General features: G+C 60.7%; 1 protein-coding gene across 4 annotated transcripts in view; it reads right to left on the bottom strand.

Moving 5' to 3' along the window:
* The window catches only part of LOC140388524 (uncharacterized), a 98158-nt gene extending 74096 nt beyond the window's left edge, over positions 1-24062 (bottom strand). The window contains exons 1-2 of one of the 4 annotated variants that reach the window (XM_072472876.1): positions 23961-24062; positions 17421-17580 (exon numbers count right to left, since the gene is read on the bottom strand). The gene's annotated coding sequence lies outside the window, so the exon portion shown is untranslated. Of the gene's footprint in view, positions 1-14680; positions 14981-17420; positions 17690-23960 lie in introns of those variants that run through there. The other 3 variants (XM_072472874.1, XM_072472877.1, XM_072472873.1) reach the window with 3 other exon arrangements.
* Between the last annotated feature and the right edge of the window lie 2133 nt (positions 24063-26195).

Here is a 26195-nt window from a genome sequence, read left to right as displayed (position 1 = left end):
CTCCTCCCCTCCCCCCAACCCTCTCCTCCCCTCCCCCCAACCCTCTCCTCCTCTCCCCCCCAACCCTCTCCCCCCCAACCCTCACCTCCCCTCCCCCAACCCTCTCCTCCCCTCCCAACCCTCTCCTCCCCTCCCAACCCTCTCCTCCCTCCCAACCCTCTCCCCCCTCCCAACCCTCTCCTCCCCTCCCCTCCCCCCCCAACCCTCTCCTCCCCTCCCCCCCAACCCTCTCCTCCCCTGCCCCCCCAACCCTCTCCTCCCCTGCCCCCCCAACCCTCTCCTCCCCTCCCCCCCAACCCTCTCCTCCCCTCCCCCCCAACCCTCTCCTCCCCTCCCCCCAACCCTCTCCTCCCCTCCCCCCAACCCTCTCCTCCCCTCCGCGCCCCAACCCTCTCCTCCCCTCCCCCCCCCAACCCTCTCCTCCCCTCCCCCCCCCAACCCTCTCCTCCCCTCCCCCCCCAACCCTCTCCTCCCCTCCCCCCAACCCTCTCCTCCCCTCCCCCCCCAACCCTCTCCTCCCCTCCCCCCCCACCCTCTCCTCCCCCCCCCAACCCTCTCCTCCCCTCCCCCCCCAACCCTCTCCTCCCCTCTACCCCCCCACCAACCCTCTCCTCCGCTCTACCCCCCCCAACCCTCTCCTCCCCTCTACCCCCCCAACCCCCTCCTCCCCTCTACCCCCCCAACCCTCTGCTCCCCTCTACCCCCCCCACAACCCCCTCCTCCCCCCCCAACCCCCTCCTCCCTCTACCACCCTCACAACCCCCTCCTCCCCTCTACCCCCCCCAACCCCCTCCTCCCCTCTACCCCCCAACCCTCTCCTCCCCTCTACCCCCCAACCCTCTCCTCCCCTCTACCCCCCCAACCCTCTCCTCCCCTCTACCCCCCCCAACCCTCTCCCCCCCCAACCCTCTCCTCCCCTCTACCCCCCCCAACCCTCTCCTCCCCTCTACCCCCCCCCAACCCTCTCCTCCCCTCTACCCCCCCCACCCTCTCCTCCCCCCAACCCTCTCCTCCCCTCTATCTCCCCCCCAACCCTCTCCTCCCCTCTACCCCCCCCAACCCCTCCTCCCCTCTATCCCCCCCAACTCGCTCCTCTCCTCTACTCCCCCAACCCTCTCCTCCCCTCTACCCCCCAACCCTCTCCTCCCCTCTACCCCCCCCAACCCTCTCCTCCCCTCTACCCCCCCCAACCCTCTCCTCCCCTCTACCCCCCCAACCCTCTCCTCCCCTCTACCCCCCCAACCCCCTCCCCCCTCTACCCCCCCAACCCTCTCCTCCCTCTGCACCCCCACAACCCCCTCCTCCCCCCCCAACCCCCTCCTCCCCTCTACCCCCCCGCAACCCCCTCCTCCCCCCCAACCCCCTCCTCCCCTCTACCCCCCCCACAACCCCCTCCTCCCCTCTACCCCCCCAACCCCCTCCTCCCCTCTACCCCCCCAACCCCCTCCTCCCCTCTACCCCCCCAACCCCCTCCTCCGCTCTACCCCCCCACCCTCTCCTCCCCTCTACCCCCCTACCCCCCCACCCTCTCCGCCCTACCCCCCCCACCCTCTCCTCCCCTCTACCCCCCCTACCCCCCCACCCTCTCCGCCCCTCTACCCCCCCCCCCACCCTCTCCTCCCCTCTACCCCCCCCAACCCTCTCCCCCCTCTACCCCCCCAACCCTCTCCTCCCCTCTACCCCCCCAACCCTCTCCTCCCCTCTACCCCCCCAACCCTCTCCTCCCCTCTACCCCCCCCCAACCCTCTCCCCCCCCCACCCTCTCCTCCCCTCTACCCCCCCCAACCCTCTCCTCCCCTCTACCCCCCCCAACCCTCTCCTCCCCTCTACCCCCCCCCAACCCTCTCCTCCCCTCTACCCCCCCCCACCCTCTCCTCCCCCCAACCCTCTCCTCCCCTCTATCTCCCCCCCAACCCTCTCCTCCCCTCTACCCCCCCAACCCACTCCTCCCCTCTATCCCCCCCAACTCTCTCCTCTCCTCTACTCCCCCAACCCTCTCCTCCCCTCTACCCCCCCAACCCTCTCCTCCCCTCTACCCCCCCACCCTCTCCTCCCCTCTACCCCCCCCCAACCCTCTCCTCCCCTCTACCCCCCCAACCCCCTCCCCCCTCTACCCCCCCCAACCCCCTCCCCCCTCTACCCCACCCCAACCCTCTCCTCCCCTCTACCCCCCCACAACCCCCTCCTCCCCCCCAACCCCCTCCTCCCCTCTACCCCCCTCTACCCCCCCACAACCCCCTCCTCCCCCCCCCAACCCCCTCCTCCCTCTACCCCCCCACAACCCCCTCCTCCCCTCTACCCCCCCCAACCCCCTCCTCCCCTCTACCCCCCCAACCCCCTCCTCCCCTCTACCCCCCCAACCCCCTCCTCCGCTCTACCCCCCCCACCCTCTCCTCCCCTCTACCCCCCCTACCCCCCCCACCCTCTCCGCCCTACCCCCCCCACCCTCTCCTCCCCTCTACCCCCCCTACCCCCCCCACCCTCTCCGCCCCTCTACCCCCCCCACCCTCTCCTCCCCTCTACCCCCCCCAACCCTCTCCTCCCCTCTACCCCCCCAACCCTCTCCTCCCTCTACCCTCCCAACCCTCTCCTCCCCTCTACCCTCCCCTCCCCTCTACCCTCCCCCAACCCTCTCCTCCCCTCTACCCTCCCCAACCCTCTCCTCCCCTCTACCCCCCCCAACCCTGTACCCCCCCAACCCTCTCCTCCCCTCTACCCCCGCCAACCCTCTCCTCCCCTCTACCCCCCCCACCCTCTCCTCCCCTCTACCCCCCCCACCCTCTCCTCCCCTCTTCCCTCCCCCAACCCTCTCCTCCCTCTACCCCCCAACCATCTCCTCCCCCCCCCAACCCTCTCCTCCCCCCCCCCAACCCCTCCTCCCCCCCCCAACCCTCTCCTCCCCCCCCCAACCCTCTCCTCCCCTCCCCAACCCTCTCCTCCCCTCTACCCCCCCAACCCTCTCCTCCCCTCTACCCCCCCCAACCCTCTCCTCCCCTCTACCCCCCCAACCCTCTCCTCCCCTCTACCCCCCCCACCCTCTCCTCCCCTCTACCCCCCCCACCCTCTCCTCCCCTCTACCCCCCCAACCCTCTCCTCCCCTCTACCCCCCCCAACCCTCTCCTCCCCTCTACCCCCCCAACCCTCTCCTCCCCTCTACCCCCCCCAACCCTCTCCTCCCCTCTACCCCCCTCCAACCCTCTGCTCCCCTCTACCCCCCTCCAACCCTCTCCTCCCCTCTACCCCCCTCCAACCCTCTCCTCCCCTCTACCCCCCCCAACCCTCTCCTCCCCTCTACCCCCCCAACCCCCTCCTCCCCTCTACCCCCCCAACCCTCTGCTCCCCTCTACCCCCCCCACAACCCCCTCCTCCCCCCCAACCCCCTCCTCCCCTCTACCCCCCCTCTACCCCCCCCCACACCCCCTCCTCCCCCCCCCAACCCCCTCCTCCCCTCTACCCCCCCCCAACCCTCTCCTCCCCTCTACCCCCCCACAACCCCCTCCTCCCCCCAACCCCCTCCTCCCCTCTACCCCCCTCTACCCCCCCACAACCCCCTCCTCCCACCCCAACCCCCTCCTCCCCTCTCCTCCCCTCTAACCCCCCCCAACCCTCTCCTCCCCTCTACCCCCCCCCACCCTCTCCTCCCCTCTACCCCCCCCACCCTCTGCTCCCCTCTACCCCCCCAACCCTCTCCTCCCCTCTACCCCCCCCAACCCTCTCCTCCCCTCTAGCCCCCAACCCTCTCCTCCCCTCTACCCCCCCCAACCCTCTCCTCCCCTCTACCCCCCTCCAACCCTCTGCTCCCCTCTACCCCCCTCCAACCCTCTCCTCCCCTCTACCCCCCTCCAACCCTCTCCTCCCCTCTACCCCCCCCAACCCTCTCCTCCCCTCTACCCCCCCAACCCCCTCCTCCCCTCTACCCCCCCCCAACCCTCTGCTCCCCTCTACCCCCCCCACAACCCCCTCCTCCCCCCCCAACCCCCTCCTCCCCTCTACCCCCCCCTCTACCCCCCCCCCCACAACCCCCTCCTCCCCTCTACCACCCTCACAACCCCCTCCTCCCCTCTACCCCCCCCAACCCCCTCCTCCCCTCTACCCCCCCAACCCTCACCTCCCCTCTACCCCCCCCAACCCTCTCCTCCCCTCTACCCCCCCCCAACCCTCTCCCCCCCCCCAACCCTCTCCTCCCCTCTACCCCCCCAACCCTCTCCTCCCCTCTACCCCCCCCAACCCTCTCCTCCCCTCTACCCCCCCAACCCTCTCCTCCCCTCTACCCCCCCCCCAACCCTCTCCTCCCCTCTACCCCCCCCCACCCTCTCCTCCCCCAACCCTCTCCTCCCCTCTATCTCCCCCCCAACCCTCTCCTCCCCTCTACCCCCCCCAACCCACTCCTCCCCTCTATCCCCCCCCAACTCTCTCCTCTCCTCTACTCCCCCAACCCTCTCCTCCCCTCTACCCCCCCACCCTCTCCTCCCCTCTACCCCCCCCAACCCTCTCCTCCCCTCTACCCCCCCAACCCTCTCCTCCCCTCTACCCCCCCCAACCCTCTCCTCCCCTCTACCCCCCCAACCCCCCCCCAACCCTCTCCTCCCCTCTACCCCCCCACAACCCCCTCCTCCCCCCCCAACCCCCTCCTCCCCTCTACCCCCCTCTACCCCCCCACAACCCCCTCCTCCCCCCCCAACCCCCTCCTCCCCTCTACCCCCCCCACAACCCCCTCCTCCCCTCTACCCCCCCAAACCCCCTCCTCCCCTCTACCCCCCCAACCCCCTCCTCCCCTCTACCCCCCCAACCCCCTCCTCCCCTCTACCCCCCACCCTCTCCTCCCCTCTACCCCCCCACCCTCTCCTCCCCTCTACCCCCCCTACCCCCCCACCCTCTCCGCCCTACCCCCCCCACCCTCTCCTCCCCTCTACCCCCCTACCCCCCCACCCTCTCCGCCCCTCTACCCCCCCCACCCTCTCCTCCCCTCTACCCCCCCCAACCCTCTCCTCCCCTCTACCCCCCCAACCCTCTCCTCCCCTCTACCCTCCCAACCCTCTCCTCCCCTCTACCCTCCCAACCCTCTCCTCCCCTCTACCCTCCCCTCCCCCCTCCCCCAACCCTCTCCTCCCCTCTACCCTCCCCAACCCTCTCCTCCCCTCTACCCCCCCCAACCCTGTACCCCCCCCAACCCTCTCCTCCCCTCTACCCCCGCCAACCCTCTCCTCCCCTCTACCCCCCCAACCCTCTCCTCCCCTCTACCCCCCAACCCTCTCCTCCCCTCTACCCCCCCAACCCTCTCCTCCCCTCTTCCCTCCCCCAACCCTCTCCTCCCCTCTACCCCCCAACCCTCTCCTCCCCCCCAACCCTCTCCTCCCCCCCCAACCCTCTCCTCCCCCCCCCAACCCTCTCCTCCCCCCCCCAACCCTCTCCTCCCCTCCCCAACCCTCTCCTCCCCTCCCCAACCCTCTCCTCCCCTCTACCCCCCCCAACCCTCTCCTCCCCTCTACCCCCCCCAACCCTCTCCTCCCTCTACCCCCCCCAACCCTCTCCTCCCCTCTACCCCCCCCCACCCTCTCCTCCCCTCTACCCCCCCCACCCTCTGCTCCCCTCTACCCCCCCAACCCTCTCCTCCCCTCTACCCCCCCCCAACCCTCTCCTCCCCTCTACCCCCCCAACCCTCTCCTCCCCTCTACCCCCCCCAACCCTCTCCTCCCCTCTACCCCCCTCCAACCCCTCTGCTCCCCTCTACCCCCCTCCAACCCTCTCCTCCCCTCTACCCCCCTCCAACCCTCTGCTCCCCTCTACCCCCCTCCAACCCTCTCCTCCCCTCTACCCCCCTCCAACCCTCTCCTCCCCTCTACCCCCCTCCAACCCTCTCCTCCCCTCTACCCCCCCAACCCTCTCCTCCCCAACCCCCCAACCCTCTCCTCCCTCCCGTCCTAACCCCCCCACCCTCTCCTCCCCTCTACCCCCCCCAACCCTCTCCTCCCCTCTACCCCCCCAACCCTCTCCTCCCCTCTACCCCCCCCAACCCTCTCCTCCCCTCTAACCCCCCCCAACCCTCTCCTCCCCCCCCACCCTCTCCTGGCCTCTCCCCCCCCCCCACCCTCTCCTCCCCTCTACCCCCCCCACCCTCTCCTCCCCTCTACCCCCCCCAACCCTCTCCTCCCCTCTACCCCCCCAACCCTCTCCTCCCCTCTACCCTCCCAACCCTCTCCTCCCCTCTACCCTCCCCTCCCCTCTACCCCCCCCAACCCACTCCTCCCCTCTATCCCCCCCCAACTCTCTCCTCTCCTCTACTCCCCCAACCCTCTCCTCCCCTCTACCCCCCCAACCCTCTCCTCCCCTCTACCCCCCCACCCTCTCCTCCCCCCTACCCCCCCCAACCCTCTCCTCCCCTCTACCCCCCAACCCTCTCCTCCCCTCTACCCCCCCAACCCCCTCCCCCCTCTACCCCCCCCAACCCTCTACCCCCCCCCCCACAACCCCCTCCTCCCCCCCCAACCCCCTCCTCCCCTCTACCCCCCTCTACCCCCCACAACCCCTCCTCCCCCCCCTACCCCCTCCTCCCCTCTACCCCCCCCACAACCCCCTCCTCCCCTCTACCCCCCCCAACCCCCTCCTCCCCTCTACCCCCCCACCCTCTCCTCCCCTCTACCCCCCCACCCTCTCCTCCCCTCTACCCCCCCACCCTCTCCTCCCCTCTACCCCCCACCCTCTCCGCCCTACCCCCCCCACCCTCTCCTCCCCTCTACTCCCCCTACCCCCCCACCCTCTCCGCCCCTCTACCCCCCCACCCTCTCCTCCCCTCTACCCCCCCCAACCCTCTCCTCCCCTCTACCCCCCCAACCCTCTCCTCCCCTCTACCCTCCCAACCCTCTCCTCCCATCTACCCTCCCCTCCCCTCTACCCTCCCCCAACCCTCTCCTCCCCTCTACCCTCCCCAACCCTCTCCTCCCCTCTACCCCCCCAACCCTGTACCCCCCCAACCCTCTCCTCCCCTCTACCCCCGCCAACCCACTCCTCCCCTCTACCCCCCCAACCCTCTCCTCCCCTCTACCCCCCCAACCCTCTCCTCCCCTCTTCCCTCCCCCAACCCTCTCCTCCCCTCTACCCCCCAACCCTCTCCTCCCCCCCAACCCTCTCCTCCCCCCCCAACCCTCTCCTCCCCCCCCCCAACCCTCTCCTCCCCCCCCCAACCCTCTCCTCCCCTCCCCAACCCTCTCCTCCCCTCCCGTCCTACCCCCCCACCCTCTCCTCCCCTCTACCCCCCCCAACCCTCTCCTCCCCTCTACCCCCCCAACCCTCTCCTCCCTCTACCCCCCCCAACCCTCTCCTCCCCTCTACCCCCCCCAACCCTCTCCTCCCCTCTACCCCCCTCCAACCCTCTCCTCCCCTCTACCCCCCCAACCCTCTCCTCCCCAACCCCCCAACCCTCTCCTCCCCTCCCGTCCTACCCCCCCACCCTCTCCTCCCCTCTACCCCCCCCAACCCTCTCCTCCCCTCTACCCCCCCAACCCTCTCCTCCCCTCTACCCCCCCCAACCCTCTCCTCCCCTCTAACCCCCCCCAACCCTCTCCTCCCCCCCCACCCTCTCCTGGCCTCTCCCCCCCCCCACCCTCTGCTCCCCTCTACCCCCCCCACCCTCTCCTCCCCTCTACCCCCCCCAACCCTCTCCTCCCCTCTACCCCCCCAACCCTCTCCTCCCCTCTACCCTCCCAACCCTCTCCTCCCCTCTACCCTCCCCTCCCCTCTACCCCCCCCCAACCCACTCCTCCCCTCTATCCCCCCCCAACTCTCTCCTCTCCTCTACTCCCCCAACCCTCTCCTCCCCTCTACCCCCCAACCCTCTCCTCCCCTCTACCCCCCCACCCTCTCCTCCCCTCTACCCCCCCCAACCCTCTCCTCCCCTCTACCCCCCCAACCCTCTCCTCCCCTCTACACCCCCAACCCCCTCCCCCCTCTACCCCCCCCCCAACCCTCTCCTCCCCTCTACCCCCCCACAACCCCCTCCTCCCCCCCCAACCCCCTCCTCCCCTCTACCCCCCTCTACCCCCCCACAACCCCCTCCTCCCCCCCCTACCCCCTCCTCCCCTCTACCCCCCCCACAACCCCCTCCTCCCCTCTACCCCCCCCCCAACCCCCTCCTCCCCTCTACCCCCCCCACCCTCTCCTCCCCTCTACCCCCCCACCCTCTCCTCCCCTCTACCCCCCCTACCCCCCACCCTCTCCGCCCTACCCCCCCCACCCTCTCCTCCCCTCTACTCCCCCTACCCCCCCACCCTCTCCGCCCCTCTACCCCCCCACCCTCTCCTCCCCTCTACCCCCCCCAACCCTCTCCTCCCCTCTACCCCCCCAACCCTCTCCTCCCCTCTACCCTCCCAACCCTCTCCTCCCCTCTACCCTCCCCTCCCCTCTACCCTCCCCCAACCCTCTCCTCCCCTCTACCCTCCCCAACCCTCTCCTCCCCTCTACCCCCCCAACCCTGTACCCCCCCAACCCTCTCCTCCCCTCTACCCCCGCCAACCCTCTCCTCCCCTCTACCCCCCCAACCCTCTCCTCCCCTCTACCCCCCCAACCCTCTCCTCCCCTCTTCCCTCCCCCAACCCTCTCCTCCCCTCTACCCCCCAACCCTCTCCTCCCCCCCAACCCTCTCCTCCCCCCCCAACCCTCTCCTCCCCCCCCCCAACCCTCTCCTCCCCCCCCCCAACCCTCTCCTCCCCCCCCCCCAACCCTCTCCTCCCCCCCCCCAACCCTCCTCCCCCCCCAACCCTCTCCTCCCCTCCCCAACCCTCTCCTCCCCTCCCGTCCTACCCCCCCACCCTCTCCTCCCCTCTACCCCCCCCAACCCTCTCCTCCCCTCTACCCCCCCAACCCTCTCCTCCCCTCTACCCCCCCCAACCCTCTCCTCCCCTCTACCCCCCCCACCCTCTCCTCCCCTCTACCCCCCCCCCAACCCTCTCCTCCCCCCCCACCCTCTCCTGGCCTCTCCCCCCCCCACCCTCTCCTCCCCTCTACCCCCCCCACCCTCTCCTCCCCTCTACCCCCCCCAACCCTCACCTCCCCTCTACCCCCCCAACCCTCTCCTCCCCTCTACCCTCCCAACCCTCTCCTCCCCTCTACCCTCTCCTCCCCTCTACCCCCCCCAACCCACTCCTCCCCTCTAACCCCCCCCAACTCTCTCCTCTCCTCTACTCCCCCAACCCTCTCCTCCCCTCTAACCCCCCCAAACCCTCACCTCCCCTCTACCCCCCCACCCTCTCCTCCCCTCTACCCCCCCCCAACCCTCTCCTCCCTCTACCCCCCCCAACCCTCCTCCCCTCTACCCCCCCAACCCCCTCCCCCCTCTACCCCCCCAACCCTCTCCTCCCCTCTACCCCCCCACAACCCCCTCCTCCCCCCCCAACCCCCTCCTCCCCACTACCCCCCTCTACCCCCCCACAACCCCCTCCTCCCCCCCCAACCCCCTCCTCCCCTCTACCCCCCCACAACCCCCTCCTCCCCTCTACCCCCCCCAACCCCCTCCTCCCCTCTACCCCCCCAACCCCCTCCTCCGCTCTACCCCCCCACCCTCTCCTCCCCTCTACCCCCCCACCCTCTCCTCCCCTCTACCCCCCCTACCCCCCCACCCTCTCCGCCCTACCCCCCCCACCCTCTCCTCCCCTCTACCCCCCCTACCCCTCCACCCTCTCCGCCCCTCTACCCCCCCCCACCCTCTCCTCCCCTCTACCCCCCCCAACCCTCTCCTCCCCTCTAACCCCCAACCCTCTCCTCCCCTCTACCCTCCCAACCCTCTCCTCCCCTCTACCCTCCCCTCCCCTCGACCCTCCCCCAACCCTCTCCTCCCCTCTACCCTCCCCAACCCTCTCCTCCCCTCTACCCCCCCAACCCTGTACCCCCCCCCAACCCTCTCCTCCCCTCTACCCCCGCCAACCCTCTCCTCCCCTCTACCCCCCCAACCCTCTCCTCCCTCTACCCCCCCAACCCTCTCCTCCCCTCTTCCCTCCCCCAACCCTCTCCTCCCCTCTACCCCCCAACCCTCTCCTCCCCCCCAACCCTCTCCTCCCCCCCCAACCCTCTCCTCCCCCCCCCAACCCTCTCCTCCCCCCCCAACCCTCTCCTCCCCTCCCCAACCCTCTCCTCCCCTCCCCAACCCTCTCCTCCCCTCTACCCCCCCAACCCTCTCCTCCCCTCTACCCCCCCCCAACCCTCTCCTCCCCTCTACCCCCCCAACCCTCTCCTCCCCTCTACCCCCCCCACCCTCTCCTCCCCTCTACCTCCCCCACCCTCTGCTCGCCTCTACCCCCCCAACCCTCTCCTCCCCTCTACCCCCCCAACCCTCTCCTCCCTCTACCCCCCAACCCTCTCCTCCCCTCTACCCCCCCCAACCCTCTCCTCCCCTCTACCCCCCTCCAACCCTCTGCTCCCCTCTACCCCCCTCCAACCCTCTGCTCCCCTCTACCCCCCTCCAACCCTCTCCTCCCCTCTACCCCCCTCCAACCCTCTCCTCCCCTCTACCCCCCCCAACCCTCTCCTCCCCTCCGCGCCCCAACCCTCTCCTCCCCTCCCCGCCCCCAACCCTCTCCTCCCCTCCCCGCCCCCAACCCTCTGCTCCCCTCTACCCCCCCCACAACCCCCTCCTCCCCCCCCAACCCCCTCCTCCCCTCTACCCCCCCTCTAGCCCCCCCACAACCCCCTCCTCCCCCCCCAACCCCCTCCTCCCCTCTACCCCCCCCCACAACCCCCTCCTCCCCTCTACCCCCCCCCAACCCCCTCCTCCCCTCTACCCCCCCAACCCTCTCCTCCCCTCTACCCCCCCAACCCTCTCCTCCCCTCTACCCCCCCCAACCCACTCCTCCCCTCTTCCCTCCCCCAACCCTCTCCTCCCCTCTACCCCCCAACCCTCTCCTCCCCCCCAACCCTCTCCTCCCCCCCCAACCCTCTCCTCCCCCCCCAACCCTCTCCTCCCCCCCAACCCTCTCCTCCCCCCCCCAACCCTCTCCTCCCCCCCCCAACCCTCTCCTCCCCCCCCCAACCCTCTCCTCCCCTCCCCAACCCTCTCCTCCCCTCCCCAACCCTCTCCTCCCCTCTACCCCCCCCAACCCTCTCCTCCCCTCTACCCCCCAAACCTCTCCTCCCCTCTACCCCCCCAACCCTCTCCTCCCCTCTACCCCCCCCACCCTCTCCTCCCCTCTACCCCCCCACCCTCTGCTCCCCTCTACCCCCCAACCCTCTCCTCCCCTCTACCCCCCCAACCCTCTCCTCCCCTCTACCCCCCCCAACCCTCTCCTCCCCTCTACCCCCCCCAAACCCTCTCCTCCCCTCTACCCCCCCAACCCTCTCCTCCCCTCTACCCCCCCAACCCTCTCCTCCCCCCCCCCAACCCTCTCCTCCCCTCTACCCCCCTCCAACCCTCTCCTGCCTCTCCCCCCCCCACCCTCTCCTCCCCTCTACCCCCCCCACCCTCTCCTCCCCTCTACCCCCCCACCCTCTCCTCCCCTCTACCCCCCCACCCTCTCCTCCCCTCTACCCACCTACCCCCCCACCCTCTCCTCCCCTCTACCCCCCCCCCAACCTCTCCTCCCTCTACCCCCCCACCCTCTCCTCCCCTCTACCCCCCCACCCTCTCCTCCCCTCTACCCCCCCCCACCCTCTCCTCCCCTCTACCCCCCCACCCTCTCCTCCCCTCTACCCCCCCAACCCCCTCCTCCCCTCTACCCCCCACCCTCTCCTCCCCTCTACCCCCCCAACCCCCTCCTCCCCTCTACACCCCCACCCTCTCCGCCCCTCTACCCCCCCCCACCCTCTCCTCCCCTCTCCCCCCCCCAACCCTCTCCCCCCCCAACCCTCTCCTCCCCCCCAACCCTCCCCTCCCCCCCCCAACCCTCTCCTCCCCTCCCCCCCCAACCCCCTCCTCCCCTCTACCCCCCCACCCTCTCCTCCCCTCTACCCCCCCAACCCCCTCCTCCCCTCTACCCCCCCAACCCCCTCCTCCCCTCTACCCCCCCAACCCCCTCCTCCGCTCTACCCCCCCCACCCTCTCCTCCCCTCTACCCCCCCCACACCCTCTCCGCCCCTCTACCCCCCCCCACCCTCTCCTCCCCTCTCCCCCCCCCAACCCTCTCCTCCCCCCCAACCCTCCCCTCCCCCCCCAACCCTCTCCTCCCCTCCCCCCCAACCCTCTCCTCCCCTCCCCCCCAACCCTCTCCTCCCCTCCCCCCCCACCCTCTCCTCCCCCCCACCCTCTCCTCCCTCCCCCCCCACCCTCTCCTCCCCTCCCCCCCAACCTCTCCTCCCCTCCCCCCCAACCTCTCCTCCCCTCTACCCCCCACCAACCCTCTCCTCCCCTCTACCCCCCCACCAACCCTCTCCTCCCCTCTACCCCCCCACCAACCCTCTCCTCCCCTCTACCCCCCCCAACCCTCTCCTCCCCTCTACCCCCCCCACAACCCCCTCCTCCCCCCCCAACCCCCTCCTCCCCTCTACCCCCCCTCTAGCCCCCCACAACCCCCTCCTCCCCCCCCAACCCCCTCCTCCCCTCTACCCCCCCCCACAACCCCCTCCTCCCCTCTACCCCCCCCCCCCAACCCCCTCCTCCCCTCTACCCCCCCAACCCCCTCCTCCCCTCTACCCCCCAACCCTCTCCTCCCCTCTACCCCCCCAACCCTCTCCTCCCCTCTACCCCCCCCCAACCCACTCCTCCCCTCTACCCCCCCCAACCCTCTCCTCCCCTCTACCCCCCCACCCTCTCCTCCCCCCCAACCCCCTCCTCCCCTCTACCCCCCCACCCTCTCCTCCCCTCTACCCCCCCAACCCTCTCCTCCCCTCTACCCTCCCAACCCTCTCCTCCCCTCTAACCCTCCCCTCCCCTCTCCTCCCCCCAACCCTCTCCTCCTCCCCCCCAACCCTCTCCTCCCTCCCCACCCTCTCCTGGCCTCTCCCCCCCCCACCCTCTCCTCCCCTCTACCCCCCCCCACCCTCTCCTCCCCTCTACCCCCCCCCACCCTCTCCTCCCCTCTACCCCCCCCACCCTCTCCTCCCCTCTACCCCCCCCACCCTCTCCTCCCCTCTACCCCCCCCACCCTCTCCTCCCCTCTACCCCCCCCACCCTCTCCTCCCCTCTACCCCCCCCACCCTCTCCTCCCCTCTACCCCCCCTACCCCCCCACCCTCTCCTCCCCTCTACCCCCCCCAACCTCTCCTCCCCTCTACCCCCCCACCCTCTCCTCCCCTCTACCCCCCCACCCTCTCCTCCCCTCTACCCCCCCACCCTCTCCTCCCCTCTACCCCCCCCACCCTCTCCTCCCCTCTACCCCCCCACCCTCTCCTCCCCTCTACCCCCCCAACCCCCTCCTCCCCTCTACCCCCCCACCCTCTCCTCCCCTCTACCCCCCCAACCCCCTCCTCCCCTCTACCCCCCCAACCCCCTCCTCCCCTCTACCCCCCCCAACCCTCTCCCCCCCCAACCCTCTCCTCCCCCCCAACCCTCCCCTCCCCCCCCCAACCCTCCCCTCCCCCCCCCAACCCTCTCCTCCCCTCCCCCCCCAACCCTCTCCTCCCCTCCCCCCCCAACCCTCTCCTCCCTCCCCCCCCAACCCTCTCCTCCCCTCCCCCCCCAACCCTCTCCTCCCCTCCGCGCCCCCAACCCTCTCCTCCCCTCCCCGCCCCCAACCCTCTCCTCCCCTCCCCGCCCCCAACCCTCTCCTCCCCCCCCCCCCAACCCACCCTCTCCTCCCCCCCCCCCCCAACCCACCCTCTCCTCCCCCCCCCCAACCCACCCTCTCCTCCCCCCCCCCCAACCACCCTCTCCTCCCCCCCCCAACCCACCCTCTCCTCCCCCCCCCCCCAACCCTCTCCTCCCCCCCCCAACCCTCTCCTCCCCCCCCCCAACCCTCTCCTCCCCCCCCCCCAACCCTCTCCTCCCCCCCCCCCCAACCCTCTCCTCCCCCCCCCCCCAACCCTCTCCTCCCCCCCCCCCCAACCCTCTCCTCTCCCCCCCCCCCAACCCTCTCCTCTCCCCCCCCCCCAACCCTCTCCTCTCCCCCCCCCCCAACCCTCTCCTCCCCCCCCCCCCAACCCTCTCCTCCCCCCCCCCCAACCCTCTCCTCCCCCCCCCCCCAACCCTCTCCTCCCCCCCCCCCAACCCTCTCCTCCCCCCCCCAACCCTCTCCTCCCCCCCCCCCAACCCTCTCCTCCCCCCCCCCCCCAACCCTCTCCTCCCCCCCCCCCCCAACCCTCTCCTCTCCCCCCCCCCAACCCTCTCCTCTCCCCCCCCCCCCAACCCTCTCCTCTCCCCCCCCCCAACCCTCTCCTCTCCCCCCCCCAACCCTCTCCTCTCCCCCCCCCCCCAACCCTCTCCTCTCCCCCCCCCCCAACCCTCTCCTCTACCCCCCCCCCCAACCCTCTCCTCCCCTCTACCCCCCCCCCCAACCCTCTCCTCCCCTCTACCCCCCCACCCAACCCTCTCCTCCCCTCTACCCCCCCCCCAACCCTCTCCTCCCATTCCACACTCTTCTCCCCCATCCACCCCCAGCCCAAATTGAAGCCGTGTTGCTTTGGGATTGAGCATTCTGCAGTCGCTTCTTTCGAGGGCTTTCCCCACAACAGGTTAGCATCTGCACTTCAGCAATCGCCATTTAACTTTTGAACTCCGCTCCCGTGACAGGTCGAATAATTGAAAGAAAGAAAAAAAGACTAACCTTCAATCCAGGCCAATATTCTCAAAGTGGGCAATCGGACACTTCAAAAAGCGGGTTTGGGGCGGCAGACAGCGGGGTTGCAGACGGGGTTGTCTGGCTCCGCGCCGAGTACACAACAAGTGTTTCAGTCACAGTTTTGCAGCGTGGAAATGTTCCCGGTAACTTCCAGCTGTCTCACCCCGCGCACACATTGGGCAAAGGGGGGGGGGGGGGGGGGGTTCAATTATTAAACCGCTCTGGCGCAGCGGCGATTCTCTGCTCAGCCAAGCACACCGACAAGGTGCGGGGTTTGGCTGCCGGCCGCCCTCCTCCTCCTCCTCCTCCTCCTCCTCCACTGCAGCCCAACCACCGGATCCCAGAGAAAAAAAAACTATCCAGCAGGATTTCCCATTGGGATTTGGTGTGGGTGGACGGGGAGGGTGCAGAGATAAAAGGAAGGGAGAGAGAGAACGGAAAAGGTATTAGTGACGGCTTCCGCAGTCAAATAGCTCACTGATATTCATGCGGAAAGGCCCCATTCCAATTTTGTTCCCGCGTGGTGCACCAAGGCAGCCTTTCCTCGGTTTCCAGGGCTAGCCATTTCTGTTACAGGTTGCTCCGTCTGGCCCCAAGGGCTTAGAACTTGAGCACAGTAAGGAGCCTCACAACACCAGGTTAAAGTCCAACAGGTTTGTTTCAAACACTAGCTTTCGGAGCGCAGCTCCTTCCTCAGGTGAATGTCCACATCATTAGAACTTGAGGGAAGGGCTCAGTTGGTTGGATCGCTGGTTTGTGGTGGAGAGGGAGGCCATGAAGGTTCTGCCTTCTCAGCCTTGCTCCTGGCCTGAGGTGTGGTTCAGGCTTCTCAGCCACCGCCTCCCCGGAGGTGGGACGCGTGAGGGACTGCCCAAGAAGACTATCTTGATCAGTCTCCCATGTCGAACTTTGTCGAAAGCCCTACTGAAGTCTACATATTCTACATTAACTGCATGTAATGTACATACCTGCTCAACTCCTCAAAATATTCAATCAAAATTGTTAGACACGAGGCGCCGTTGTGCCACCATGTTGCACTGGGAGCATCGTGGGAGAGGCCCAAATTGGGTGGGTGGGGGTGGGGGGGGTGAGACCCTCAAGTTCTTTGAGATCGGGACACGCTTTCAAAACGACACCCCGATTTCTGAGGAGCCAGTCTTACTGGTGAGTTCAGTGCCCCACTGCTGAAAAAATTTCAAAGTGTGGGCTAGCCCATTGAGAAACTCCCCAAACCACAAACAAGTGGGTGAAACCAGGTCTGCATCTCACCCAAAAATCCGGCAGGAAACACCCCGCCAAACATGTCTAAAATGACTATTTTGGGGGGAATTGCACCCATGATCTCTCCTTGACAAAGCTATTCTGACTATTGAAGAATAATAAAACTGACAGATCAACCTGAGTACCAGAAACAGCAAAGGCATACCTTCCTCCTCACTAACATCTGGAGACTTGTACAAAGTTTAACATAGTCAGGGAAGTATGTCTCCCAGGGTATTTATTTACTGTAACCTATTTTGATACATGTTTGTAATAAAATACATTTTTTTAAAAAGAGTTTAACATAGCCACAGGGTGAGATTTTCTCTGATGTCAGAAAAGACCAATGTTGGGCCGAAATAGTGGCGTTCAGCCCACCGCCGGCAATGGAGGCTTTTTTCACCAAGTTGCGCGGCACTTAGAGAAAAATTGTTGGAAGCACGGGTTCCACAACGTATCGCTGGCAGGACGGTCTCTGAATCACCCGCCCTGGCATCAAATCAGACACTTGATAACCTGGTGACATTTTTAATAGACGTCTCATAGAATTGACAGTGCAGAAGGAGGCCATTCGGCCCATTGAGTCTACGGTGGCCCCTGAAAGAGCACCCTACCTAAGCTCACATCTCCACCCTATCCCCGCAACCCAACAACCCCACCCACCTAACTTTTGGACACTATGGGGCACTTTAGTGTGACTAATCCACCTAACCTGCACATCCTTGGACTGTGGGAGGATACCGGAGCACCCAGAGGAAACCCACGCAGACACGGGGAGAAAGTGCAAACGCCACACAGACAGTCACCCGAGGCCGGAATTGAACCTGGGGCCCTGGCGCTGTGAGGCAGTAGTGCTAACCACTATGCCACCATACTGCCCTGGCCCACCATGCATACCTAAATATGAGGTGCCAATTTGGTGAAGCTACAAAACGGGACTACTTACATGCACTCTCTGTAAATTAAAGACATTTTAACTCTATTTTTTTGATAAATTTAGAGTGCCCAATTCTTTCTTTCTCCCAATTAAGGGGAAATTTAGTGTGGCCAATTCACCTACCCCACACATCTTTGGGTTGTGGGGATGAGACCCACGCAGACATTTTCAAATCTAATTGAACTTTTGTGGGTAAATAATCCATCTTTCATATATTTTTTTAGTGTTTTTTAAATAAATTTAGAGTACCCAGTTCATTTTTTCCAATTAAGAGGCAATTTAACGTGGCCAATACATCTATCCTGCACATCTTTGGGTTGTTGGGGTGAAACCCACACAAACACGGGGAGAATGTGCAAACTCCACAAGGACAGTGACCCAGAGTCGGGATCGAACCTGGGACTTCGGCGCCGTGAGGCAGCAATGCTAACCACTGCGCAGCCGTGCTGCCCCCATCTTTCATATGTAACAATAAGTGGCAAATCCTGGTTCAAAATTACAGAAAACTTACATTGTGCCAAAATTTACCTCAAAGTATCCGACGATAATTTATTTTGTCCCTCGTCCTTGTTCAGCAGTTCGCGTCCAATAACTTTCACTTTTCTCTGTCTTTCTATTTACTTTGGTCGTGAAAGTGGCTACAGCTCCACCAACTGCCTATGAGCATGTTGAAATTTTTAAGGAAGACCTGTGTTTTTAAAGAAATACAAGTGAAGTCACAGATCAAAAGATGGCTGATGCTGTAAAGTGATCACTTTCGGGAAAATTCTTGTGTGGATCAGACTGTCAGACTTGTCCTGAGAACATGGAATTTGAAGAGACGTCACAGCCCACGTCAAACAGAGACCTCGTGAAAGGAAGGAATGGAAAATGCAAAAGGTTGGGCTTTAATCTCCTGTGTTTGTGGAGACAATGGACTGTTTCCTACATCTCATCACAAATACAAAAGAAAATCTCCCATTGATTTATACCTCAGAATGTGTCAAAAGAAGTTCTGGGATGAAAGAAAAAAGGCTGTGGATGCAAGATATGCCTATTTCACACCCAGCCCCCTGCCGGCTAAATAGGGAAATTGTGTTAAAGCTGGCTGAAGTCCAGTATTTTGGAACGAGGCAGAGCAGAAGAACAAAGGAGCAGAAAAAGGACCTCTCCCTCTCTCTCTCTCCCTCTCTCTCTCGCTGGAGGCAAGTTTATTAGCAGAGAAGGCAGCAAACAGGAAAAACCAGGACAGACTCTTCAGTTAGCCCCACAAAGACGACCAGGTCATCGCTTCGCCTGGGGACAAGTGTCTCCAACACACCGCAAATCCAACAAGAGCAGCTCCAAAGTTCTAGCGGAATCGTCAAACATTTTTAAAAATGTTTTACGAATTTAATAATAATAATAATCTTTATTGTCACAAGTAGGTTTACATTGCAATTAAGTTACTGTGAAAAGCTCCTAGTCGACACATTCCGACGCTTGTTCGTGTACACAGAGGGAGAGTTCAGAATCCAAATTACCTAACAATATGTCTTTCGGGACTAGTGGAAGGAAACCGGAGCACCCGGAGGAAACCCACGCAGACACGGGGAGAACGTGCAGACTCCGCACAGACAGTGACCCAGCAGGGAATCGAACCTGGGATGCTGTGAAGCCACAGTGCTAATCACGGTGCTGCCCCAATTCATTTGGAGTACCCAATTCATTTTTTTCCAATTAAGGGGCAATTTAATGTGGCCATTCCACTTACCCTGCACATTTTTGGGTTGTGGGAATGAGGCCCGGAATCATCAAACCGTGTATTATTTTTCCTCAGCTTTTAATAACTAATAAACTTACTCTTCGTCTGACTCAAGAAAGTCTGGTTAAATTGGCTCTTTATAAATGTAAATACATTTGGATTGTGAAAAGGTATCCAGAGGGAAAGAATTTTAAACAAACCTTTGTTGCAACCAACCGAGAGGGTTGAAAAATAGGGGGAGCCAGCGGGTTCCTCCTCACCCCCGCCTTTGTCTCTTTGAACCAATACCTCTCCCTCTACTTCCTCACTTTGTTCGTTAGATGTACATGTATCTCTCTTAAACCCTTCAGCCGTTTCTAACCTTGTGTTGCCATGCATTTTTGTTCTTGATTTTCTATCTGTTTATTCACCTGTGTGTATCTCTCTTTCCTTGTCTCCATCTTGTTCCAGCCATTTTGCTTCATTTGCCTTTTCACAGCAGGTATGTGCTTTCCTTTCTCTTTTGCTATCTCCTTCTGAACTCAGTGTGTGTACGTGTATCTCTTTTTGTCAGTGTCTGCCTTCCTCCCTTGGTTCTGCAATTTGTGTGTGTCGGTCTTTCAGCCTTTACCTCCTCCTGTTCTTATCTTTGCACACCTCTCTCTCTTGAACTGTCTTTCCGTCTTACTATGCTAATTCGGAATGGCAGTTTATCTTGTCACTGGTACAACTCCTTTCTTTCCCGTTGTAAATGCAACCCTCTATCAACTGCGCCATTGCAAAACATAATTTTCCTGCGAAAGAGAGCCTGTGAAAACATGCTCATGACAAGTTACTTCAACAATCCTGGCCAGTCCACAACCTTTCAGAAAGAAGCAGATTCAATTTAAATAAATTCACAGCAGCTTAATTAAAGAAACTTAATTGTTCACACGAAGGCAAGGACCAATCAGTAAATAGTTGCCTGCATTGTATAATGGAATAGATGGAATCATAGAATTTATAGTGCAGAAGGAGGCCATTCGGCCAATCGAGTCTACACCAGCCCTTGGAAAGAGCACTCTACTAAGCCCACAACTCCACCCTATCCCCACAACCCCACCTAACCTTTTTGGACACTAAGGGCAATTTAGCACGGCCAATCCACCTAAATTTCACGGGCGGGATTCTCCCTTTTGGGGACTAAGTCACCATGCCCGCCGGAAAACGGGCGGGAATCACTCCGGACTTTTTCCTCAAGGGGGCTAGCAGGGCCCCGCTGTGCATCCCGCAGCTCTGGCTGCCGGCGGGGCCCTGCTGTCCAGACCGTGCAACCACGCATACGCACGGCGGCCGTAAGCGGTTCCGCGCATGCCTGCGCATGCCCGCGGCGGCACACTTCGGCACGGGCGCAGTCGACATGGCGGACCCACACAGCGGGCCCGTGCGGAGTAAGGTAGGTCTCCCCCAGATCGCGATGGCCCGCCGATCAGTGGCCCCCCATCGGAGGCCTGGCCACCGCTGAGGCCCCCCCCCGGAGTCAGACTCCTCCCCCCCCCCACCAGGCACGCTGCCGCGGATCCGAGCTCCCGCCGGGCGGTACCAGATGTGAACCACACCAGTGGGAACTCGGCCGGTCAACTGCGGAGAATTGCCGCGGGGCCTCTTCCAACGGCCCCCGACTGGCGCTGCTTTGACTGCGCGCGCGGGACTGGCGGGTCCGCGGAGAATCGCGGAAGGGCCGTCGTGCCGGATTTCCGGCGTGAACGGCTATTCTCCGCCCCGCGCTGGGGCGAATTCGGCAAGGAGGGTCGGAGAATCCCGCCCCACATCTTTGGACTGTGGGAGGAAACCGGAGCACCCGGTGTCAGTATGCCTGCTCCTCTGCCAATACTCTTTCCAGTACCCTTGGTAGTGTCACGCAGCCATCTGGCTGACCCCACTCACTCCAAGCTGTCGCAGTTTACAGTCTGACTCTCTAGACCCACAGTTACCCGTTGACACAACATCCCCCACCAACAGCCATCGAAGGTTCCTCAATAGTAGGTCAACAATCTTCTACCTAACAACTGGCAAAGGACCTTGTACAAAAACTATGATACGGAAATGAACTGCAAGACTTGGACAAAGGATGATTCATAATTATTTATGCTGTTAGTTATTGATACAATTGATCTCTGAGGTGAAGTGGAGCCAACCCATGAGGCTAGGCTGAAGGAATGCAATAGGATGGTGGACATTAAGGGCAGTGGTAAGGATTGTGAAATGGCAGAGATTATTTAGGTGAAGCTCATTAGCTGAATGGAATCCTGCTAGATGCTGCTCCTTCCCTCCTTATTGCCAGGTGCTGATGAGGGCTGATTCCTCATGATGGTGATTGGGCACCCAGGAGATGACCAGAAACCACTCAGGGCATTTCTGCAGAGCTTATCCGGAATGGGTCCTGGTGGAGTATTGCTTGAGCACGATGATTGTTTGCTTGTGGTGACATCTTCCTTGCTGTAGATCCAGGTCCTGACAGGAGTCATAGGTAATGCCTGCAGCACGGTAGCACAATGGTTAGCACAATGGCTTCTCAGCGCCAGGGTCCCAGGTCCGATTCCTGGCTTGGGTCACTGTCTTTGCGGAGTCTGCACGTTCTCCCCGTGTGTACGTGGGTTTCACCGGGTGCTCTGGCTTCCTCCCACAGTCCAAAGATGTGCAGGAATAGGTGGATTGGTATGCTAAATTGCCCTTAAGTGTCCAAAAAAGGTAAGGTGGGGATACGGGGATAGGGTGGAAGTGTGGGCTTAGGTAGGGTGCTCTTTCCAAGGGCCAGTGCAGACTTGATGGGCTGAATGGCCTCCTTCTGCACTGTAAATTCTGTGTAGTTTAGTCTGTCTGGACCAGGTGAGTGTGGTTTAGTCTCTCTGGACCAGGTGAGTGTGGTTTAGTCTCTCTGGACCAGGTGAGTGTGGTTTAGTCTCTCTGGACCAGGTGAGTGTGGTTTAGTCTCTTTGGGCAGGTGAGTGTGGTTCCGTCACTCTGGACTAGGTGAGTGTGGTTTAGTCTCTCTGGACCAGGTGAGTGTGATTTAGTCTCTCTGGACCAGGTGAGTGTGGTTTAGTCTCTCTGGACCAGGCGAGTGTGGTTTAGTCTCTCTGGACCAGGTGAGTGTAGTTTAGTCCCTCTGGACCAGGTGAGTGTGGTTTAGTCTCTCTGGACCAGGTGAGTGTGGTTTAGTCTCCCTGGACCAGGTGAGTGTGGTTTAGTCTCTTTGGGCAGGTGAGTGTGGTTCCGTCACTCTGGACTAGGTGAGTGTGGTTTAGTCTCTCTGGACCAGGTGAGTGTGATTTAGTCTCTCTGGACCAGGTGAGTATGGTTTAGTCTCTCTGGACCAGGTGAGTGTGATTTAGTCTCTCTGGACCAGGTGAGTGTGGTTTAGTCTCTCTGGACCAGGTGAGTGTAGTTTAGTCCCTCTGGACCAAGTGAGTGTGGTTTAGTCTCTCTGGACCAGGTGAGTGTGGTTTAGTCTCTTTGGACCAGGTGAGTGTGGTTCCGTCACTCTGGACTAGGTGAGTGTGGTTTAGTCTCTCTGGACCAGGTGAGTGTGATTTAGTCTCTCTGGACCAGGTGAGTGTGATTTAGTGTCTTTGGACCAGGTGAGTGTGGTTCCGTCACTCTGGACTAGGTGAGTGTGGTTTAGTCTCTCTGGACTAGGTGAGTGTGGTTTAGTCTCTCTGGACCAGGTGAGTGTGGTTGAGTCTCTCTGGACCAGGTGAGTGTGGTTTAGTCTCTCTGGACCAGGTGAGTGTGGTTTAGTCTGTCTGGACCAGGTGAGTGTGGTTCCGTCACTCTGGACCAGGTGAGTGTGGTTTAGTCTCTCTGGACCAGGTGAGTGTGGTTTAGTCTCTCTGGACCAGGTGAGTGTGGTTTAGTCTCTCTGGACCAGGTGAGTGTGGTTTAGTCTCTGAGGACCCTTTTGCTCTATTTACAGAAGGAAATGTAGAAAGTTCTCCTGTTGTAGAGAACTTTGGTGATCTTCAAGACACAACAGTGGATTTTGTACTGGGAGATCTAATGTCACTAGTTGTAATCTGAAAGAAACTTGTACCATAAAAGCCAATAGCCATAATGCCCTCAACAATAACAGGCAGTGCTGTCCATGGCACAGTGTGAGGCTCAAATCTTGGCTGCAACAATGAAAATGAAATGAAATGAAAATCGCTTATTGTCACAAGTAGGCTTCAAATGAAGTTACTGCGAAAAACCCCTAGTCACCACATTCCGCGCCTGTTCGGGGAGGCTGGTATGGGAATTGAACCCGCGCTGCTGGCCTGCCTTAAAAGCCAGCCCCCAACCCCTCTAATGTTCGATATGATCCAATTCTCGAAAGTGCATAATGAATAACGTCCATGAATTATAGAATCCCTCCATCCTTCCCCGAAGAGTGGTTCACTCTTAACAGGTTCAGGCCCTGCTTGGCCAACCTCCACAGATGGGGCATTAGTGTCAGCCCCTTATGTGCCTGTGGGAGAGGCCAAACTGTGCACCACACCAGAGAAGAATGTCCAATCCACAGACTCAATGGAGTCCTATCTGCACTCAAAACAGCAGGACTGGAAGAAAATGCTCAGGGACTTTGCATTCGCTAAATAAATCAATTTAATACCGGAACTGTCCACTCAAATTTCTAGGCCATAATGCCTCTATTCCCCTCTAACCCTTCCTTTTCCTTTCTTGGTGCTGGCCATGCACTGCTCTATTCCCAAAACAGGATGTTCTTCCTTCTCATTCCCAATTTCTTGAGTAGCAGCATCCATAATCGCATCTGCCTCTCCCTGCGTTTGTTCTCAAAGCAAGGATCCAGCCAACCAGCCTCTCTCTGTGCTGGTCAATGATTTCCGGAGTGTCCCCAACTGCTTTACTAAGAACAAACACACTTTAGTGGAGGAGCAGGATTCATATAGTTATTTCTATAATCATATAGGAAATATAGTTTAACCCCTATTGTTATGAACCGAAAAAGATTTATTCTGCTTGATGTGCAGACTACTAACTTTACATTCTTGCATTTTTTTTCATGAAATACTAAATAAGTAAAAAGGTCAAATGTGCAGTAGTTTAACACAAATTTAACAGTCTGAAAACACATGCACAAGTAAGAAGCATCCGTCAAAAATTAAACCGAATGTAAATTTTTAAACCAAATGCCCGTGATTCACTAAAATCACATTAAATCCAACCAACAACTTAAAATATTGCTACAAACCTACTTCAGATATACAACAATTAAATCTTCAGTCAGAGACCGTCCATAATTCTCAGTTTTCATAAAAGCGCAAACTACTTTGGTGTGAAAGATTTACTATTTTTAAGTGCCTTTCTTTAACAAAGAGAGCAATTACCACATCTGATCCTTTGCAGCAACCCTTCCCTGGGAGGAAGGACATATTGGGAACGTTGTTGGTCTTGTTAGTAAAAGGATGAAAATTATTGACGGCCCCTGAACTGGGCATGTGCCACAGTCTAGCCTCAGGCTGCGAGGTTGCCTGGAGATTAAAGCCTCCCATTTTCTACCCCAGCAACGGCTGTTGTGGTGTCTGGGCCTGGGCAAATTATTTCCCTATCTCTAGGGGAAACAATTATACAAACAATCACCACAGGCTTTTGCCCAGGAGCTTCAGCATCAGACTCGAACAATGACCAAACTAATTACTGCGGGGGAGTGAAAGAACAACATTAGATGCCAGCGTTGCTCTGATTACAGTGAAGGGTATTCCAAGAGGCGGCCAAAAGCTGGAAGTGGAGTTTCACCCCTTAGTTTCTGGGGAAGCTGACTGGATGAACAACGTCAAACTGAAACTGTTTAACCGAACAGCACATACCCAAAATGCTGGAAGTGACTGTCTGGTGCTCAGGACTCACTAAGTGCTGGATTACTAATCAAAATCATGCCTAGCTGAGAAGCACTTTCCCACAGTAATAGAGAGAAAGGGCTATTTGCCTCTGCTTGTCTCAAGACCAGCTCCAAGGATGCAGGGCCCTTCTGGCTATTTGATCTCATCCTGTCAGAATTACCACTTCCCACAAAATCTTCCCACTGTAGATTCAGCTGTTCCCTCATACGTGAAGCGCCCGAGCTTCAAGAAAATTACAAGGTAGTCTGAGATGAGACATTTCTCTTGGCAAGTTGGGGAATTCAACATATTGAAATTGTGCTGGGAGGAGTGGGCTGATAATTGTGCTTAACTCTTTATAATAGGGGAATGTTCAGTGATATTAATAAGCCACCACAAAATGGAATCCCTTCCAATCACTTGGAGGTTGGGATAATTTCCTGGAGGCAGTGATTAATTATTTTATTGTCAGAGTTCCAGCAACAACCAAATCCTTTTCCTATTGAGAATATTGTCGGGAGAAGTGGGATACTTCCGCAATCCCTTCATTCCAGTGGGGAACACACACTCACACAGAATGCCGACCGATTAGAGATTTGGAGGATGCAATATTCTTTTTTCTTCCTAATCCCTGTTGGTTTATACAACACTTAGGATCAAGGGTACAGTGAACTACTCACTAGTGGGATTTAAAAATTATATTTTGTGGGTAGCAGTTAATTTTTTTGTGTAAGTATTCTGAGGATGTAATTCCATGAGATTTCCGTCACAAAATTCAGTAAAATCCAGGCACGAAACATGAAAAGAAGAGTGAGAGGAGAGATCAGAGAAATTGTCCCTGACATCAAGGAGCATTTGATCAGCTACGGCCCGCAGCAAAACTGACATCAGAGACGGTCAACAGGAAAATCCTTTAGTCGCCGATGGACGCAGGATAAGGTCATAATTGTGAAAGGTTAATCACCTCAGGTCCAGGCCATCACTGCAGGAGTTCATCAATGATGACCTTCCCTCTTTCATAAGATCAGGAGTTGAGGCTGTTTGATGGCAAAGATAATATTTAACTCAATTCACTGCTCATTATTGTGGACGTTACCTGTACTAATCCACAGCAGGACCTGGACAACATGGGTGACAAATAACATATAACATCTGTGCCAGCTATGTGGCATTTGGAAGTCAGATGACGGAGAGGCCTTGAAGAATTGGGAGGAAAGCCACTCATGATAAAATAATCAGCTGCTGCCTTGCTCTTGTTAGCAATGCTGTTCATTTGGCGGATCCAGTCAGCATGTCGATAATGGGGGATAAGGCAATAGTGGAGCTACTGAAGGTGAAAGGAAGCAATTGGACCTTTTCTTTCTGAAAATGGTCGTTGTCTGGCACAATGTGACACAGATGTTTACCTGCTATTGATCACCCAAGTTGGCCAGGTCCTGCTGTTGCTTAAAGCCTTTGTATAAAGTGCTGTGACTGCATGAAAGCTCTATTGAAATTTTGAAAATGAAATTTGGCTCTATTTCTCTGATCTCACTTTGTGTCCGTAAATCATATATGTCAGGTACCATTTAACTCAAGCACACAAAAGAAATAAGCAGCTGCAACATATACATTCAATGCCCAGAGAAACCCATCGAGTGAGACAACAGCAGGCATTCATTGAACCTTTGGTTAATGTACATTGCAGCAAGGATTATAATAGCAATCATCATTGTGAATAGCAGTTGTATGCGGTTGAAATGA

This window comes from Scyliorhinus torazame, chromosome 13 (genome assembly GCF_047496885.1).
Source record: "Scyliorhinus torazame isolate Kashiwa2021f chromosome 13, sScyTor2.1, whole genome shotgun sequence".
Taxonomy (NCBI): Eukaryota; Metazoa; Chordata; class Chondrichthyes; order Carcharhiniformes; family Scyliorhinidae; genus Scyliorhinus; species Scyliorhinus torazame.
Note: the sequence above shows the minus strand (reverse complement) of the source record. Positions and strands in the feature narration are given on the sequence as shown.